The 8607-nt window shown below is 41.9% G+C and overlaps 1 pseudogene; it reads left to right on the top strand.

The window, feature by feature from the left end:
- The first annotated feature begins 5974 nt into the window (after positions 1-5974).
- On the top strand, positions 5975-8300 carry LOC136136909 (integrator complex subunit 10 pseudogene; annotated as a pseudogene).
- Positions 8301-8607: the final 307 nt, after the last annotated feature.

The raw sequence follows: 8607 nt of genomic DNA, 5'->3' as shown, positions 1-8607 counted from the left end.
GAAGCACAAAATCCAGTCACAATGCTTGAATCCAGAAAACTGTTAAAAAAAAAAGAAAAAATTATGAGGCAATTGGAAATTTGAACACTGACTGGGGGATATTTGATATTGAATAATTATTGCTAGTTTTATTTAGTTGAAATACTAATATTATGTTTTCAGGGTCCTACATTTTAGACATATACACTGAAATCATTATAAATAACATTTTGTAATGTCTAGGATTTACTTAAAAAGAATCTAGAAATGGGGTACATATTGAGGTAAGGATGAAACAAAACCAGCTGTGAGTTGGTAGTTATTGAAGCTGGGTGTTAGGGGAAAAAAAAAAAAAAAAAAAGGATGTTTATGGTACTATTCTATATGCTTCTCGAAATGTTCAGATTTTTAAAATAATACCACAGCTTAAAATAGGAATATAGAAAATTCAAAAAATAAAAACGACATGGTTGTACTAGTGCAAATATTTTCCTTTCAAATACCTTTGGTGCACTTACAAAATTAATCATTTTGAAGGTACAAAGATGATCTTTTTTTTTTTTTTACAACTTTATTGGAGTGTAATTGCTTTAAAATGGTGTGTTAGTTTCTGCTTTATAACAAAGCGAATCAGTTATACATATACATATGTTCCCATATCTCTTCCCTCTTACATCTCCCTCCCTCCCACCCTCCCTATCCCACCCCTCCAGGCGATCACAAAGCACTGAGCTGATCTCCCTGTGCCATGCGGCTGCTTCCCACTAGCTATCTACCTTACGTTTGGTAGTGTATATATGTCCATGCCTCTCTCTCGCTTTGTCACAGCTCACTCTTCCCCCTCCCCATATGCTCAAGTCCATTCTCTAGTAGGTCTGTGTCTTTATTCCTGTCTTACCCCTAGGTTCTTCATGACATTTTTTTTCTTAAATTCCATATATATGTGTTAGCATACGGTATTTGTCTTTCTCTTTCTGAGTTACTTCACTCTGTATGACAAACTCTAGGTCTATCCACCTCATTACAAATAGCTCAATTTCATCTCTTTTTATGGCTGAGTAATATTCCATTGTATATATGTGCCACATCTTCTTTATCCATTCATCCGATGATGGACACTTCAGTTGTTTCCATCTCCGGGCTATTATAAATAGAGCAGCAATGAACATTTTGGTACATGACTCTTTGAATTACGGTTTTCTCAGGGTATATGCCCAGTAGTGGGATTGCTGGGTCATATGGTAGTTCTATTTGTAGTTTTTTAAGGAACCTCCAAACTGTTCTCCATAGTGGCTGTATCAATTTACATTCCCACCAGCAGTGCAAGAGGGTTCCCTCCTTTTCTCCACACCCTCTCCAGCATTAATTGTTTCTAGATTTTTTGATGATGGCCATTCTGACTGCTGTGAGATGATATCTCATTGTAGTTTTGATTTGCATTTCTCTAATGATTAATGAAGTTGAGCATTCTTTCATGCGTTTTTTGGCAGTCTGTATATCTTCTTCGGAGAAATGTCTATTTAGGTCTTCTGCCCATTAATTCAAAAAAAGAAACTATTTCACAAGCACTATTCACTGGCAATAATACAATATTACAAGAAATTAATATCATTGGGGAAAATGTCATTTTTTTCCCAAATTAATTAACAGATTTGACCATTTCAATGAGATTTTTATTGAGAGAAGCCTTTAGAAAATTCCTCTATATTTCATCCCGAATTAAAGTTTAAAAATAGTAACAAATGCAATTGTGAAAAATGAGAGAAAAAGAGGGTTGCTTCCAACAATTATGTAATAAAATTAAAATATTATGTAACTGGCATAAGGTTGACAGATCAGTGATATAGAATAGATAACCTCAAAATAGACCTTAGTGTAGAGAAGGATTTAATTTTTGTTGTTGTTGTTGTTGCGGTACCCGGTCCTCTCACTGTTGCGGACTCTCCCGTTGCGGAGCACAGGCTCCGGACGCGCAGGCTCAGCGGCCATGGCTCACGGGCCCAGCCGCCCCGCGGCATGTGGGATCTTCCCGGACCGGGGCACGAACCCGCGTCCCCTGCATCGGCAGGTGGACTCAACCACTGTGCCACCAAGGAAGCCCTCTTCCTGATTTTTTTCCAGATTTTCCAAAGCTTTCATCTCCCAGATTTTCCATAGTAATGGTCAAAATAGTTGGCTGCTCACTGTTCAAAGAGAAGAGTCAAGGCTTGAGACAGTATAGGTTCTGATATGTGAGTTCATGCCGATTTCCTCCATGCCTCCTGATTGAATACTGGGAGTAAGTGCCAGCTCACAGCTGATCAATTTCTTTCCTCCTGTCATTGAAAATGTTTAAAATTTACATTTCTCTCAAGAATCCTAAACTCATCTTCTCAAATAAACAGAGGAATCACTGATTCCTAATCTAAATGCAGTTTATAGCTTGCTATATACCAGACCTGCTATATACTATCCATGGAATATAGAGGAGTATAACATAGGCTTTATCACTTGCATATTAAACTCACTGCTTTGAATATGTTTTATAAGTCAAGGTGCTCTGTTCGTATAGAGCCCAGCATCATGCAGATACACAGCACAGTCAATGCTTCCTTTAACAGTCAGTGCTTTCAAATCCACACAGGCTTTGGGAAATCATGTAGTGAAGTCTTTGTGAATATTTCCGGGAAACCAGGTATCTTTTCTTAGCTTTGAGAATGGGGGGAATATTTAGTGGCATAAAAACAATATTGATTTCCGCAGGATCTCTGCAGCATTTCTTTAGCCTTGTTATAAACCAGGCACCCAGAAGTGGGTTCCATGATGCATTGTAGCATGTCACATTCCTTCCAAAAGTACTCCACACAGACAGTTGCTTTCACTGAACAAAATCATTCTGGGAACATGCTAAATTAGTTCATTCTCCTGTATTATCTTCACCTTCTATGATTCAAGAGGGATGGAGGGGGCTTCCCTGGTGGCACAGTGGTTGAGAGTCCGCCTGCCGATGCAGGGGACACGGGTTCGTGCCCCGGTCCGGGAAGATCCCACATGCCGCGGAGCGGCTGGGCCTGTGAGTCGTGACCGCTAAGCCTGCGCGTCCTGAGCCTGTGTTCCGCAATGGGAGAGGCCACAACAGTGAGAGGCCCGCGTACCGCAAAAAAAAAAAAAAAAAAAATTTAAAAAGAGGGATGGAAGGAGGATAGAGAAATGGGGAGAGAAAGGAAGGAAAGAAGAAGGGAAGGAAAGAAGGAAGGGAGGGAGAAAGAGAAGGAGGAGGGGGAGAGAAGGGAAGAAAACAAATTGCCGTCCAATAGGTTAATAAGAGAACTGCTTGATTTCAAATCTGAAGACAAGACTACTTCTCTAATGTTTGAATACCTCACTGTACAATGGGAATAGTAATAGATTGAAGGCATGCAAAGTTCTAGTGTAGTGCTTGGCATATAGTAAGCGGAAATAAATGTGTTATCTCTTTGCACCTCCTCAGATTCTTCTGAGGCTCAGCCACTTGCTCTGACACAGTCACAACCATCCAACTCAGCTTATGCTCTGGTGATCCCTTGTCTAGAGCCAACCAATCTGACCAGACACAAACCTGGAATCTGTGGTTTTTCTCACCACGTCCAGACTTGAATGTAACAGCACACTGAGGAGTATAAAATCTAGGTTCTGAGCAGCTGTCTAATGGGTAAGTGTGTTGGTTGGGGTGGCTGTTTTAATGGAAGAAATTTGACCAATAAGAAAGAAGAGAGAGGAGATGCAGACATCAGTCAGATAAAGTCTGTCTCCCTCTTTTCCTCCCACCTGCTGTTCTAAGGCACTTTCACCAAGTTGTCTGATCAGAGATACCAAAGTGACCAAGTGGATGCACCTCAAAAGCCACTGTCTTTGTCTCTTTTAGGTTTATCCTAAAGCAGAAGCCAGCGAGGTAACACTTCACCTACTGTTGCTTCCCATCCTTAGCAACTTCACTTCCCCCTTTCTTACTTTCACTACCCTGAAAATTGTACCCCACAAATAAAGCATCACCTCTCAATCCTTGACTCAGGCTCTGTTTTCTATGGACAGTTGAATATGACTATTTTTATTAATAAAATAGTTCTACCATTTACACTCCCATGCCCAGCCCTCAACAGTTGGTCAGGCCATCTTTATTTTTAACTGTACTTAAACCAGTTAAAGTCCTATAAAATATCTGCCATGTCATGAATCTAGTGCTTCTTGGGGCATTATGCTAGAATCCCACCCACATATTAATATCAAAGAAAAAAAAAAGCTTTCTTGTATTTCAAAATGTTTCATTTAGGAGATGCAAAATTCACACTTTCCCTGTCTTTTCCAGATGTGATTAACTACCCCTACTAATCCCTTTTGCTCTTTTAGACATGTTTTTCAAAGCCCTTTACTAACTCCCACCTTCAAGTCCTAGCCGCTGCCAAAAATAACACCCCTGCCCACCTCTGCCAGCTACCTCCTTCCCATCATTCAGTCAGGCTCTGAGATAAGACCTATTCCAGAGGGCCTCGCCTGCCTAAAATGGTAGGGATTATGTAATCACTACCCATGCTGCCCCTAACACTAATTTATACTTTTCCTTTATGTAATATACATATCACATATGTCCCTGCTCCAGTGTTTTATGTATTGATTCCAGTAAAATACAAAACATTTTTGTAGTTTCTATGAGTTATACTTAGATACCTTCCATGATGGCCAGCACTGGAGCTACCAAGACCTTGATAATAGAGGGAAAAAGCAGCCTTCTGGAAAGACTCTCCAGATACTATGATTAAAATTCAGTGCATAAAAGCTAAACAATTGTAATTCTTTCATTAATGACCATCTTGAAATATCACTTTTCTATTAGACAGAATTCTGACAGACTGAGTAGAGCTCGAAGACAGTGCAGGCTCTACCACTTATCAGCTCCTTCCTGACAGAAGGCAAATCACTCAACATTTCTCAGCCTCAGTTTCCTCCTTTGCAAATAGAGATGATTGTACGTACTTATGCACCTGCTGTGAGGAAAAAGTATACCTTAAATTTAAAGCACTTGGGGACTTCCTTGGCAGTCCAGTGGTTGGGACTTTGCCTTCCAATGCAGGGGTTGTGGGTTCGATCCCTGGTCGGGGAGCTAGGATCCCACATGCCTTGTGGCCAAAAAAAAAAAAAAAAAAAAAAAAAAAAAAAAAAAAAAAACGGAAACAATACTGTAACAGATTCAATAAAGACTTTAAAAATCGTCCACATCAAAAAAAATCTTTAAAAAAAATGTAAAGCACTTGGCAGTCATTATTAGTGGTATGAGTGGTAATAGTAGCATTTTCAGAAACCTCCCAATTTCTTAACTATCACTAAAACTTATAATGACTTCATCTCAATGAAATATTCTAATAAATGTCCTATTCATCATTTGAATTTAGACTGTGCTGTTTTTAAGTTTACGGACTTGTATCTTGTTTATTTTGCTATGTTTTTTTGAATTGATTCTGTATTTAATGAATTAGATAGTACTTGAAAGTTTCCCTTATTTTAGGCTGGCTCTGAATCTAAGACCACACTGCAATAGACGAGTTCCTTATCTGTTGGATAATTATTCTTATCAACTAATGGACTTTGACAGCTCCGTAAGACAGCTAAGTATAAAATGCTAGATTTTAAGAATCCATGAAGAGAACTTCCCTGGTGGTGCAGTGGTTAAGAATCTGCCTCCCAATGCAGGGGACACGGTTCGAGCCCTGGTCTGGGAAGATCCCACGTGCCGCAGAGCAGCTAAGCCTGTGCGCCACAACTACTGAGCCTGCGCTCTAGAGCCCATGAGTCACAACTACTGAAGCCCGCACACCTAGAGCCCGTGCTCCGCAACAAAGAGAAGCCACCGCAATGAGAAGCCCACGCACCGCAACGAAGAGTAGCCCCCACTCACTGCAACTAGAGAAAGCCCGCGCGCAGCAACGAAGACCCAACGCAGCCAAAAATTAATTAATTAATTAAAAAAGAGGCCTCCCGTGTCATGTCGGCCCAGGGCAACTGCGAGTTCCTGGTGCAGCGAGCCCGCGAGCTGGTGCAGCAGGACCTATGGGCTGCCAAGGCTTGGTTGATCACGGCCTGCAGCCTCTACCCTGCCGACTTCAACAACCAGGTTTATTTGAAACTCTTCCTGGTCGGGTCCAGTGTGAAATGTTACTACAGGTTACGGAACAATGCTTCAACACTTTGGAACGATCAGAAATGTTGCTTCTACTTTTGAGACGATTCCCTGAAACAGTGGTACAGCATGGAGTCAGCCTTGGGGAGGCACTGTTGGAAGCTGAGACTATTGAAGAGCAAGAATCTCCTGTTAACTGTTTTAGAAAATTATTTGTGTGTGATGTCCTTCCTCTGATAATTAACAACCATGACATTCTGTTGTCTGCCAATTTGGTGTATAAGTACTTGAACAAAGCCGCTGAATTTAATATCAATGATGTCACTAGATCTACTCAAATAGAGAGTCAGCATCAAGGTGCCCAAGAAACGTCTGATTTAATGTCACCGAACAAACGTAGCTCTCAGAAGTACATAACAGAGGGGCTGACTGAAAAAGCATCCCAGATCGTGGACCCTCGGGAGAGGTTGTTTAAGATTTTGAATGTTGTTGGAATGAGATGTCACTGGCAGATGGATAAAGGAAGACGAAGCTACGGTGATATTTTGCATAGAATGAAGGATCTCTGCATATACATGAACAACTTTGATAACGAAGCTCATGCGAAATATAAAAACCAAAGTGGTTTATTCCGCTGTGTTGGTCTTCTTTAAGAATGCATTTCAGTATGTCAACAGCATACAGCAGTCTCTGTTCCAAGGTCCTAATGCCCCTAGCCAAGTTCCACTGGTTCTTCTGGAAGACATATCAAATGTATATGGTGATGTAGAAATTGATCGCAATAAACACATACATAAAAAGAGGAAACTAGCTGAGAGGAGAGAAAAACGCATGAGTTCGGACGATGAAGACTGTTCAGCAAAAGGAAGGAATCGTCACATTGCTGCCAATAAGGCAGAACTTGCAAACTCAATCGAGGTGTTGGAAAGCTTTAAGCTGGCCAGAGAGAGCTGGGAGCTGCTCTATTCCCTGGAATTCCTTGACAAGGAATTTACAAGAATTTGTTTGGCGTGGAAGACGGATACTTAGCTTTGGTTGAGAATCTTCCTCAATGATATGATCATCTATCAGGGTCAATATAAAAAGGCCATAGCGAGCCTGCACCACTTGGCAGCTCTCTAGCTGACACTCATCCAGCTGGCAACCTTCCACTTTGCCCTGGGGGAGTACAGAATGACCTGTGAGAAAGTCCTTGTTTGATTGATTGATTGATTGATTGATTTTTGGCTGTGTTGGGTCTTCGTTTCTGTGCGTGGGCTTTCTCTAGTTGCGGCGAGCGGGGGCCACTCTTCATCTTGGTGCGTGGGCCTCTCACTCTTACGGCCTCTCTTGTTGCGGAGCACAAGCTCCAGACGCGCAGGCTCAGTAGTTGTGGCTCACGGGCCTAGTTGCTCCGCGGCATGTGGGATCTTCCCAGACCAGGGCTCAAACCCGTGTCCCCTGCATTGGCAGGCAGACTCTCAACCACTGCACCACCAGGGAAGCCCCAAGTCCTTGATTTGATGTGCTACATGGACCTCCCCATCCAGGACGGAGGCAAGTCACAGGAAGAACCCTCAAAAATAAAGCCCAAGTTTAGAAAAGGTTCATATCTGAAGCTTCTGCCTTGTACCAGCAAGGCTATCATGCCCTATTGCCTGCACTTAATGTTAGCTTGTTTTCAGCTTAGAGCCTTCTCAGACAGCAGAGACGACATGGTGCTGGGGCATGTGATCGTGCTGCTTCAGCAGGAGTGGCCGTGGGGAGAGACCCCCTTTTCTTGAAAGCCGTCAATAAGATTTGCCAGTAAGGAAACTTCCAATATGAGAATTTTTTCAATTATGTTACAAATATCAACATGCTGGAGGAATTCGCCTACCTGAGAACTCAGGAAGGTGGGAAGATCCATCTGGAACTACAGCCAAATCAAGGAATGCTGAGCAAGCACCACATGGTCACCCGGGGCATCACCAAGGGTGTGAAGGAGGCCTTCCACCTGGCCATGGAGTGCCAGGTGTCCCGCTGTGGGAAGAAATTGATGCTGGTGCTGTACAGGTTCTGCGTCAACGAGAAGATCTTGCTGCTCCAGACTCTGGGCTCACCGGCCCTCCCGCCAGAGGCAGCCCACAGTCGCAGGGCTCTGGGGAGACATAAAGCGCGGCTGAGCGTTGCGTCATCGCTCTTCAAAAGAAGAAGACCATCGGTGTTTTAACTCATTGGTTGCTTAGAAGTAGTTCCCAACAGTCCAAGAAGCTATTTCCATTTTTGTCATATTTTGTAATTTTTGTAAAACAAAAGAACCTGTTTTGTAAGTAAAATCATCCTAAATTTGAAAAAAAAAAAAAAGAATCCATGAAGAAATAAATTGTATTTGTTTGTTCCCAAATCAGGCAAAAAATTTTGTACAGAGCCTGTCTGGCACATACATGAATGACTGAATAAATAAAAGAATAAATGAGCAATTGAAAAAAATTTATCCTAAGTGTAAGGGGAACCAGTTTGTGCTTACCTCCATTATT

Source organism: Phocoena phocoena, chromosome 17, assembly GCF_963924675.1.
Source record: "Phocoena phocoena chromosome 17, mPhoPho1.1, whole genome shotgun sequence".
NCBI classification, from domain to species: Eukaryota; Metazoa; Chordata; class Mammalia; order Artiodactyla; family Phocoenidae; genus Phocoena; species Phocoena phocoena.
This window is presented reverse-complemented; position numbering and strand designations above follow the sequence as displayed.